Here is a 12,176-nt window from a genome sequence, read left to right on the forward strand (position 1 = left end):
CAGTTTTTTTCTGTCTATTATTCAAAGCAATGAATTTCTACATACTTGCTTAGAAACGGCTAAATCTCAGATTTCTTTAAATTTCAGGCTACACTTTCCGTTAAAAATGAATTTAAATGTCCATGTTATTAAATCAGTGCACACTTGACTGGGACATCAATGTGTTACACCAGGAAATTTGTCACTAATCTAGTACCAATTATTATGCTGATAGTCTACTGCAGGATGATAGTAAAAAAAGTAGTATTAGAAACAGTAATTCAAGCCTAATGAAGAAACATTAGCAGTTTTATGTTGTACTTTCTAATTGGGAAGTCTGTTAATGAAATTGGGGCATTTACTTAATTGCTGTGAACAATTATTTTCAAATTAAGCCTAGCAATTAAATAGCATGATTAAGCTCATGGTACAGGCTTTTTAGCAGAGATATGGTAAGTATCCTGCCTGCTGTATTATACACAGTAGTCAAAACTGCAAAAATCATCTGATTAGCCAATGTAAATGAAGAGCAATGCCATTTCATTGAGAACATGAATGAATATGCAAAGAGGGAAGAAAAAGAACCCTAATAAGGAGGCCAAACAACAGCCAGATAAACCATATTGTAAAAAAAAATTATATTGGTGATATTTTCCCCTGATTTCTTCTATACAAGGGTGGGTCAAGGAGATGAATGCAAATTCATTACACTAACGTGCATTCTGTGTAACAGAGATGATGAAATAAAATGCATTTTCCAGCTGGAGCTCCAGTCGATGCTGAAAGTCCTTTTAAATATTAGATCTCAACACTTCAAATCAGAAATTTTACTAGCGAGCATATTGAGATAATTGAGTTATCTGAACAAGTTTTACTGGCAATAGAAAGATTGCAAGGTGATGCGTATGACTGAATAGGCATATATGTTTTCTGGAAACTATGACTGGATCTGGTTTTGTGTCTCACATAAGATACAAATCCTGTCATAGCCTATTATATGATTCCAAAACTAAAAAATGTATGTGCAGCCTTAATAACTGGAAATGAATTTTGTCCTGTTCAGCAAACCAGCTAAGGGATATATTAAAAATATACAGTGATTGCCGTATCACAACCACAGCAGAAAGAAATACTAATAGCAAGAAAAACTGATGCAATGTTCTCTTTTTCCAAATAATATTTAGATGCAACCTCCTTTTTTCCTACAAATAGCACACAAGAAATCTATCAAATTTAAACATTAGTAAATGCCACTCTTTTCACAGGAAACACTGGAAATTGGTTAAAAATAATCTAATTTAAAGCTTTAGTGTTTTCAGATAGAAACTGTCCCAAGACAATTGCTATACCTTGTTTCATTGCAGCAGTTCAGCACATGTTTAGCTATAATTCCTTAAGCACTTAAGAAATTACATAGAATTTCAGGGGATCTGAACATTAAGCACATTCTCCAATTGTTTGATCAAGCACTCAGATGCAACGTGAAGGCTTTGCAAAATGTGTGCAATGTAAAAGGATATGTCTAAAATCTTTAAAAAATTAAATAAAAAAGTTTGAATACACTTGGCCTATGACTTGAATTCATTTTCCCAACTCAGAGTCTGTTTCAATGTGGTCTTGGAATCAGATATCACTTAAGGTGAAATAAAAAGTGAAAAGTAAGAAATAAATAGGATAAAGAGCAAAGTGAAGAACAATATATGTTACTCTTCCACATTAAAAAGAAAGAGCTATACTGCTTACATTTTAGAATATCATATTAGGGCAGCTCCTTGGGAACTGCCACTTGTGCAGCTGCCTTGCTGGGCTAACTCAGGACCTCAGAGATGGCCAGTGTCGGCTCACCCATAGGGCAGCTGTCAGACCTTGCCATCGCCCTGCAGAGGCACCTGATGGAGCACCAAGACAGAGAGCATACCCGAACCCCCATAGGAGCTCTGCCATGCTCTACACCACCTTCCCCATTACTCTTAATGGAGGAGTCCATCTAGGTAGAGGCCACTCTCCCTCCTCACCCAAAGATCAAGAGCGCAGGTGAAGGGAGCGGGCATGCTTTTATTCTGGCATGAATGGCCACCATACTGCCACCCACCCCAATGAACCCCTGCCACGACCACTGGAAAGAGGGTGCAGTCAGAGACGTAGGCTCTAGAGCCCTGACTCCCAGTACACCTTAGCATCATCCTCCCGGGGGAGCGCACCACCACTGCTCTGGTGATCTCGGGGTGCCCCACAAGCATGCGGCCTCTCGGTTTGCCCAGAGAGCCAGGATTCCTACCCAGCCTCATCCCACTCCAACCACAGGCTCTGCAATAGAGGGCAGGAGTACCCAAGGGGGGGCCCATCACACATGAGACTGTTTCCCTTAGCTATCTGTGGCACCCAGATACTCTGCAATTTTGTCCTTCTCCACCCTGCACACACCTCCTCTCTTCCCAGTCATCCTCAGGCTGCCCTGGCTGGGGAAGCACAACCCTCTCACTGCCTGGCAGCCTGGATCCTTATGCTTCCTGCAGGAAGGGGATGCCCAGCGGGCAAGAGCCAGCCCCAGGGTCTCTTGGGGGTGCTTTTCCCCACCACAGCACCCTCCCTGTGTGGTTTGGTCCGGAGATGCCCACGTTCCTGGCTCTGTACCACCGCACAGCTGCCTGATCACACAAGTGACATGGTTACTGTCTCCAGGCCTGTTCTGCTTTTCTCGCTCTGATGTGGGATGGTGCCCCATCAGCGAGGCCACTGCCCTGCCTACCTTGTTGTCACCCCGCCCCCCTGCTAGCCTGCTTTTTGGAGCAAAACCATCTTTCTTCTTCTTGACACTAATACTCTACCATTTGCCTACAGATATAATGCCTTAAAGAACATGCTTTTTACTTTTTCTTTGATGTGACTGGATATTGGAAACAGTCTTCCTCATCAGAAGACAGTCAAAGAAGAATAAATATAAGCCCTAATAGGTATCATTAATATGAGGTACAAGTGTTCAATAAATGTAGCATAAATTTCCACAAATGTGCTATTTCAGTATATTTCTACAGAATACATCAGAATGGAAAATAGACTAGTGCAGTTACCAAAGTCACAAATTGAAAAATTATTAAATATACTATATGTCACTTTGTCTTCTTTTCCAGTATGAAATTAAGTAGATCACATATCTAATTTAGTTTAAAAACAAATCAGGAATATCTTCAGAGGATAAAACATACATACACATGAATTTTCTATTTTAAAACATAATTATACAGGCATTGTTGTAGCTACACAAAAACATGATGAATATACTTTATAGTATACTTCACTAGCTGGCAATACAGTAAACTAATTATAATTATCTATAACAAAAGAGACTTTTAAAAGTATCCTCAACTTGAGCTTTGTAATACTGCAATACACAGTATTGTCATTGGTAATAACAGGCCACATGCGCTGTGCTGAGTTTGCAAGGCCTCAGGAGTGAGGCTTGTTGGCTGACCATGTCTGAGCTTCCCTTGACCCACCTGTTACTCACTGTAACACCCCACCACCAACACCAGAATGAAGCCACCAAGCTTTGGTCCCAGAGGGGCAGTGGAAGTGTGAGCACAACACCCAGAAAAGGAGCAGAAACTAGTAAGTATGTTTATAACAATTTTAACTGAATTATTATTATTAAAAGAATTCTGCATGGAAGTATTCTTTTTCTGTAATAATTATATCTGGACTAATCATAAGTCTTGCATTAGACTATTAAGATTTCAGTTATATTAGTAACAAATTATTGGCTTTATAAATAAGGTGTATTTCCGCTTGGCCCAGAAACAAGATTTTGAGCACTAACAGCTTTTAATCTGATTAATTCAGAAAGCTTCTTTTAACTATTCAGAACCCAAGGACCGAAATAATAGATAGCTAATGGTCAATATGGGACCCCTTTTCCAGTCTTACAGACCTCTTGACGTAAACGATGCAAGGTCAGGCTCAGATTAGCACCTAACCATACAATCTACCTGCATCTTCCTGGGACTGATACGTTGTTCTCAAAAATCTATGTTTTTGTTTTCGTGAAATTACTTCCCATCAGATATGGCTGGGAAGAAAACTGATGGAGAAATGTCTCTGCAAAAGTGCAGTAAGTCTTGAATAAAGGTATTAGCTTCCCCATTCATTTAGCTAACATATATACTCAAGTGCCTAATAACAAATACTGAAATGTCAAAAATATAATCTATGAGTACATAGGCAGAGGAAGCAGAATTCAGTTGCAGCCATGTTTTTCATTTTGGAGCCATAAGTATGTAGCTTCCAGGAAGGCATTCCCAATCCAAAAAAGACTACATCTGCAAGGGTTTTCATCTGTTATCAGAAGGAATTAATCTAAAAAAAGCTCAATGAACTTCAGGGAGTATTTGTAATTATACTATTTTGAAGAGGTAAACAAGTTACTATGGAGGGTCTCTCTTCAAAGCATTAATGTTGTGAGCTAGGTCTGAAAGTGTATCACTTACTAACTTTACTTTTCTAAGCTCAGTTTTATACTTACTGCATTCACTATTATTGTTCTTTTCCTATTACATGAAATGAAGAAATAAACTGAGGAAAAAATAAGTCATTGTCAATAGTGCACCCTGCCCCCACAAAGCCCAGATTTTCTGAACTTGGAGGCTACGTTTTTATGGTGGAACTCTACCTACTATGAAGGAGAAGAAGTAACCTTTGTAAGCTATTTTTCACTTAGATGTCTGCACTTAATAAATCTCTCTTAGTACTTGTGGGGAAAAGATACTCCATTTTTGAGGGTGTAATTACAAAATAATTCAAAGGCTTGTCATATATCAGATATATAGAAGGAAGAGGGATTTGACAATCAGGAGAAATCACACTAGTCACAGTCAGATATACATGGGGCAAAAAAGACTTAGAAGGCCTAACCTTCAATAGAAATAGCAGAAATGAAAACTACATGATGGCACCTGAAAATCTTTTACAGATATGTCAACTAAGTAAGACATTAGGAGCGTAATGTAGCAAAAATATTAAATGAATAACAATTGTGCTGTAAAAAGAAGAACAATTATACCGACAAGTACTATACCAACTGTCTTAATGGATTCCTTACTCCTTCAGATTAACACAGACTCTTTGTTCCACAATGATGTAGTAACGCCTGCATGATGAAGGAAAAAAGCAACTTATCCATGTCTGGTACTTTAGCTTTCCCTTTCCTTTTGTGTATGCATATCTGTGCATGTGTGTGCAAACAAGATAATTAGCTGTTTTAAGTCACCATCCTTGCTTAGTTCATCATTCCATGCTCCGGAATTTGAAGTTTGGAAAAATGTACTGAATTTCTACCAGAATATTTTTCTTTTATATATATGCCATAACATATATTTTCAAAATATTTATTTTCTAAACTGAATGTTATGATTAAAAAAAAATGATCTAGCTGAGAAATATAAAAAGCAATAGTCACAAATTATCATGAGGTTGGCTTTTCAATTTAATTTAAGATAGGTTAATTTGTTTGCTGCAATTATTTCTGTAAGATAGAAAGAAGAGATCCCAAAAGACAAAACATGTTTGGCAACATGGTATATGCCAGAGCACAATATTTCAATAGAGTGGCAAAGGCCAGACTTCAGGAGCTTTCCTTTCCTCAGAATTATTAGAACTATCAGTGTTTTAACAGTTGCACATAGAAGCCCCATTTAAAAGCCAAACTATTTTATGGTTCAAAAGAATCTTCATGCTACAGCTGTTACAATGTAAGCAGAAGACAAGAGAGAATACATATATACTAATAAATGGAAATGTACAATGAAACAGCCAGTATTAGTCATCACAAAAGACTAATTCATAACCTATAAAATTTTTTTGAAGGAAGGATAATACAGAACAGAATAGGCGTACTTCTGCCTGTTTGCTTTTAAAAAGCAAAGGACTTTTCCCAGAGTAAAATGTTGGCACCTAATTCCCTCTTCTCTTTTCCACATTGGCTTATCAGCTAGTTTACTCTGAGCACACCCCATCGCTCTAGCTATCAGCATTCATTTGTAGTACAATCTCTTAGAGCAAACTGTAAGCAAAATTGAAGATACTGCAGCTACTCAGCACCTGGTATGTGAACCACTGAAATTCTATTTTGCTTTCCAAACACAGTATTAACTGTGCATAGGCTTTATGCTGGTTTCCAGGAGTGAAGGTTAAATCTATGTGAAGTGTGAAATATTCACATCTGCCAATTTAAAGACTGGGTCACAGCGCAATGGGATGCAACATCACTACCCTTTTCTTTCTTTCTTTTTTTTTTTTTTTGTAAGTATGACGACCTCCACAAAGAGGGCAGAACTGTGTCCCATATTTTTTCACTGCTTCTGAAGAACACTGGAGATAAAGATCCAAAAAAACAAGGACAAAAGTCCTTTTGACAAGGAATTACACCAAGTTTTAGAAAGTGTCAGGAGGCCTGAGACTACCATCCTAGCCAGGACTTAGCCTTGGCTTCTAGAAAATTATTAATTCATGACAAACGTTCCTGTATCATCATCCCAAATCATCCCAGAGGATTATCTGTAAACATCATGCTGATGAGTGCTGTCAAGCCTTTTGCATGCTAGCATATTAATTACGTTACCATCATACAGGAACATCGTAAGGAGATTCCCTCTGGACCTTAGATGATTTCAAATCCAGCCATTTGTATGCGTATTTGTATGATATATCACAGAGGACACGCTGCTGGTAAATGAGGTCCTGGCATGGAAAGCCTCCTACTAACATCCCAAATTGTCTCAAGAGTTCACTGGTGTCTGGAAGACTGCGTAGATATCTGTCCTATAAGTAGTTTATTCCCCAGTAATACACACAGATAAAGAAGTACTGTTTTACGCCTTTTGAAGCCAAGGGACCTAAGTCACCAGCATTCTGAGACACTAGTGACTCAGCTCATGGAGAAATGCATCTTTGTACCAGACTATAGGTTGAGTATAATCTGATAGAAATAGGTAAGATGCTGGTTTTGAAAGAGCAGGAGTCTACCCTGGACAGTGTAGCATTGATTCTTGTGTCTCCTTCCCATGCCCTTCCATTCAGGACTCGCTGTTTCAGTCTACTCAGTTTCTCTGGGCCATGTAGACTGCTATGTTTTGAAAACAATTACTATTTCTTCTACTTAAACTGTCTTCTCTCTTCTTTCCCAAGATCTCTCTTTTTAAATGTTTTCCACTATTTCATATTATTATTAAATAATAGTGTGAATCCTACAAAAAAGGGGGGGAAAAAGGATTCTATCATGGTAAGAAGACATGGGATTTTTCTACATAGCAAGCAGTCCTTATTGCAGACCCTTTGCCTGATGGCCCTCCGACATTTTCCTGGAAAATAGTATTTACCTGAACTTTTTTCCTGCCCATTCCCTTCTTTAGGACAAATACTTCTGCGAATGCTGTTTGCCAGACAGTACTGAGACCCTTTCTACAGCATCTCTCAGAACATGATTCCCATCTGAAAAAAGGCATGAATCTTTCAAAAAACACTGAACACCATGCCTCTGCAACTCAGCACAAACAGGGTCTCATCATAACCCTGTAACCAATCTGGTGAAAATACATGGTCTACACTCCTGCTCCTCTCCAGAACACCAAACTACTCTGCTCCCTACACCATCCTTTGGGCAAAGCATTCCTGGATCCCTTTCCAGCCTTGTATATTTTGTATATACTTTGAGTGGCCTTAACACTATTCCTATTTAACAACTCTTTTCTCTTCCTTCTCAGTTCTCAGACCTAATTATGTCACCTCTGTAACAAAGCACTGAGTCCCGCAAAACTCTCAGTCTATCACTCTTCATCTCTGCTGTCTTTTCTGACTACTCCATAGCCCTTACCTGTATGAGACATCTTATTACTTGAAGAAGGATGAATTCCTAGAACCTACTCAGGACTCAGGGGGAGGGGGAGGGGTAAGGGTAAGATATAGACCATTATACCAGATAGACCATTCCATTTGGATTGGCCAGAAGGAGGCTGGAGAGAGCTGCTAAACATACAGTCAGAATTACTAATTTCAAGTTGGGACCGTAGGACCTTCCCAAGTCTCTGCTAGTGTGAAAACTAGTCACTGTACATAACAAGATGACTCTTATGCTCTCTCAGCCTGTGGATTTCAGCCTGCAATACTCTGGTATTTTCCGGTCTGCACGTTCTTTACCCTCATTTGCATGTGCCGCTATTTAGACACTCATTCAGAGAAAGGCTGTCAAAATCTCATTCATCAAAGGACTCCAGTGGTAACTACCAAGAAAATGTTCGGAAGTGCTGAACTTTGCAGAAAAAGAAGAAGCTATTTTCAAATCCAATTCACAGTTTATATATGGTGTGAGATGCCTTTGCACCTTGTGAACTTTCAGAGTGCTGTGCTGAGCAAAACTAGGAAAGCTTCCCCGCAAGAAGGTTTACACAGCTCCCCCTCCATTATGTTGCTGGAAAACATTCCTTTAGTTTCACCGTCAAATCTCTGCAGTTCCCAGCCTTCCTAACAGCTGCTGCCTCTCGGCCTTGTCACAGTGCTAGCACTCATCTCAAACCCAAAGAAAATATCCGTAAGAACTGCTACTTATGCTGGGATCATTAATGAAAATATGTATGTCTTGCAATTCTACTTTCTTAACACATATTATCCCATATTGATGGAAAGTCTATAATCTAACAGTTCTAAAGGGAGGGAATGGGGGAGGATAATTTAGTGACACTACACTTTGAAATTGTACTGTACACTGGAAACAGCTAACAGCCTTGACCAAAAAATAAATCACTGGAGTTTCTGTTTTTGGGGGGACCTTGTAAGAAATTCTGGTAAGATTGTAACTCATTCACACTGTATACAAGACCCAAAACCAGACGAAGCAGAAGTCCTGCTGATAAGCAGGTATGCATACTACACATTATGCTGCACAAAGGTACTCAGACAAAATGATAATGATCAGGGCTTTTCAAGCACCTATGGCTTGTGTTCTTTAATATTAGTGTAAATACAAACGTTTCATCATCTTGTTATAACTCGCAATTTTACCCTTTGCTTAGAAGAAATAACAATAAAATGACTAAAACATATTTTACCAAGTCATTATCTATAAAACCCACAAGCTAAATCCCAGATCTGGAAATAATTCTGTCAGATCCCTGCACTTGTGTCTCAGTAACCTCAGCAGGACTCCCTGGAGGCCGCTCCCACAGAGTATATGGGACGGTATCTGTATGTGTAAGCTGCTGGGCAAACTTTTAGTAGATTGCCTATGCTGCAGAGAGCCATAAAAGAGCTTCTCATCCTGTATGTGCATTGGTAGGAATTTAAGCATTTAGCTAATACATAAGGGACCACTAAACGCTGCTCGAAAATTTGTCCAACTCCTTCTGGGTTTTGCAGGAAAAGCAGCAGTTGCAGAGTAGTATAAAAATCGTTCTTTGGTGTGTTGTTATAAAAGCACTGAGTAGGGTATCAAATCTAACTTGTTATTTAAAAATATTTTAATCTTAATTATTGATTGAATAAACCTGGTTTATCATGATATATTCAACTCTGTCCTGTATTACTGTTGTAAATAGTGTTACTGTAGTAAGTATAGATGGAGAATGATATTAATTTAAAAATTTCCTAAAAATATTCCTTTAACATACATACAAGTAATAAAAAACATGTCCTTGGAAACAGCAAATTAAACAACAGCAAGCTAGACTATATGCAATCATTTTTAAAAAGGAATGTAATTTTAAGATAGCCCAAAGATTGCAAATTATGGAGGAGGAGGTTGAGTAGAAGATAAATTTTGAAAAGGACAGTTTTCATTTTTTAAAAAGTTTATACATATGATGTTTGCAGAGGCAATGCACTTTTGTAAGTCATATGACTCAGGTAATATTACACTTTAATGTTAGCAATATACAGTACCATTCAAGTACAAATTAAGTAGATTAGGAACTGGCTAAATGACAGATCTCAATAAACTACTTCTAATTAGTCATCAATACTCCTCTCCATCAACCTCATGTATTTCTATTAAGGTTCTACAGAGATCAGCATTCAATCTGGTGCTATATGTATTTTTCAGTAAATATACTTAAGGGAATAAAGTTCTGTAAATAAATATATTTCAGAAAATATAAGTAATGGAGTAAGTATAAAATCATCACTAATGACATTTGCAAAAGACACAAAAGCTTGTGGAAAAATGAGTTAAAAGAAGGGGATGTATCCAACCTATTTGCCAAGCTAGTACTATTTGATACACTTAATACAATCAAGTAAGATGACAGACATCCCTGTGAAACATGAAAGTCTATTGGTGAAAGGTGCAATTGGACATAAGAAAGCACTGAACAGGCTAAGGTGGCATTTTATGTCTATGCAGTATTGGTAACAGCAGTTCTGGCTAGGCCTTTGTAGCTTACTTTTACAACTGAATTTGAGAAAACTTAATAGTAGATAAAAGTTTAAAACACTTTATGGCAAGGAATGTTTTACAGTATTGGAAAACTCAGTACATGTGGCTTATTACAAAATAAAAATAGATAAAAATTGAGAAGGAATTTGGTTACAGTGGCATAACTGCCCTCGCAGAAGAAGAAATGCTGGACACTATATGCCTCTGCATATAGTCTAGCAGCCAAAGGCAAAACAAAAAATCATGAGCAATTCAGTTCAGAACTAAGAATGTTTATATACTGTTCTATTCGCAGTTAACGTTTGGAAATCAACTAGGTTTAAAGGACAGTATATTCTTTTAAATGGATCATGACCAAAGGACATGGTCAGGAATCTCTGTTCTCTGCCTCTTGATATCCTTAAATCAACTTACTGCTTTTCTAATTTAGCTCTGGTATGCTCACTGGCTAAGTTAAGACCTATTATACGTTTGGCAAACACTTTTGTACTTTATCAGTGAAGAAAAATACTGTCTTATCCTTACTGAAAGGCATTATTCACATTTAGTTTGAGAATTTAGAGCAGGAGGATCACAACTGTATTCAACAACCTCTTCTGTTTGGAACTGGGATGTCATGGCAACCCTGTGTTTGAGTTCAAAGGAGCTGTGCTCCCACAGGAGGTCTTCTTCACACTGAGCCTCAAATAAACACTCTAAGGATGATTATCTGATCCTAGAAAGGTATTTGTTAAATATCTGTAGCACTGAGGTTGTCACACCTTGCAGATACTGTACTTGCAGAAGGATGTTAGGATGCCGGAGAGGTAGAAGGTGAGTGCCAGCTTTGAAATGCATCATCCAACAATAAAACTTGTCAGTTCTTTTATCTATGAATTACATTCTACTCAGTCATCACAAATCTGCCACCTTCATAGCCTCTCCATCCTTTCTTATTGCTTCTCCTTTTCTATTATCTACTTCTGAGCCGTTTTTATGTACTTCAAGCAATCTCACCTTCTCTTCCTGACCTGGCACCACATCTATCCTTTGGAACACCAGATGTTGCGCAGTCTTTAAAGTAGAAGTCTCTGAAAATCCAGGCATTTTGTATTCTGAGAGCCTATAAGGCAAGAGAAACAACAAACAATAACTGGTCATTGTAGATGTCATGCTGTTTTGGTTTGTTGTTGTGTTAATTTTGTTATTGGAAAGACTGGAGGGAAGTAAAGAGCAGTATGCTGAATATCATTTCACAGCATGAGCAGGTATAACAGGAGTTGGGGAGGCGGAGATGAGGGAACAGGGATATTACTGCATCCAAGCTTTGTAGATACCTTTTATTTGAAGAACGTGCAAAATAGACATTCTACGATGAAAAAAAACCAAGAAAAGATATTTTTGCAAAAATATGGGGGAATCATGAAAGATATAAACTGCTGCTGCGACAGTGGTGTTTCCTTAGTATATGCGTTTCAATGGAAGAGCAGATTCCTGCCTACTTGGGAACCAAAGAGGAAGCAGGCCAGCCTGCAGTGGAAGGGCTGCACTGGGGTCCTGTTTTTAAAATGCCGCTTTTTGCAGATTGGGTCAGTTTTCAGGCATTTAGAGTGGTGACTCTTTTTCCATTTTGGATTTTCCCTTTCTGATGTGCTGGCTACTTCTACTGTGCATAGCACTGCTGTATAGCTCATAGTAAATTTAGCAACCACATTGATAAAAGATTTACAGTTTTTAAAAGCCTTTAAAAGTTATGTTGATATTAAAACCTTTCTATGATTAATACTGACACAAAAAGCTT

At 38.1% G+C, this 12,176-nt stretch overlaps 1 protein-coding gene across 1 annotated transcript in view; it reads right to left on the reverse strand.

The window, feature by feature from the left end:
* Positions 1–12,176, reverse strand: part of CDH12 (cadherin 12) — a 791,024-nt gene that overhangs the window by 680,705 nt on the left and 98,143 nt on the right. The window contains exon 3 of the mRNA XM_064506878.1: positions 11,393–11,498. The gene's annotated coding sequence lies outside the window, so the exon portion shown is untranslated. The remainder of the gene's footprint in view (positions 1–11,392; positions 11,499–12,176) is intronic.

This window comes from Dromaius novaehollandiae, chromosome 2 (assembly GCF_036370855.1).
Source record: "Dromaius novaehollandiae isolate bDroNov1 chromosome 2, bDroNov1.hap1, whole genome shotgun sequence".
Taxonomy (NCBI): Eukaryota; Metazoa; Chordata; class Aves; order Casuariiformes; family Dromaiidae; genus Dromaius; species Dromaius novaehollandiae.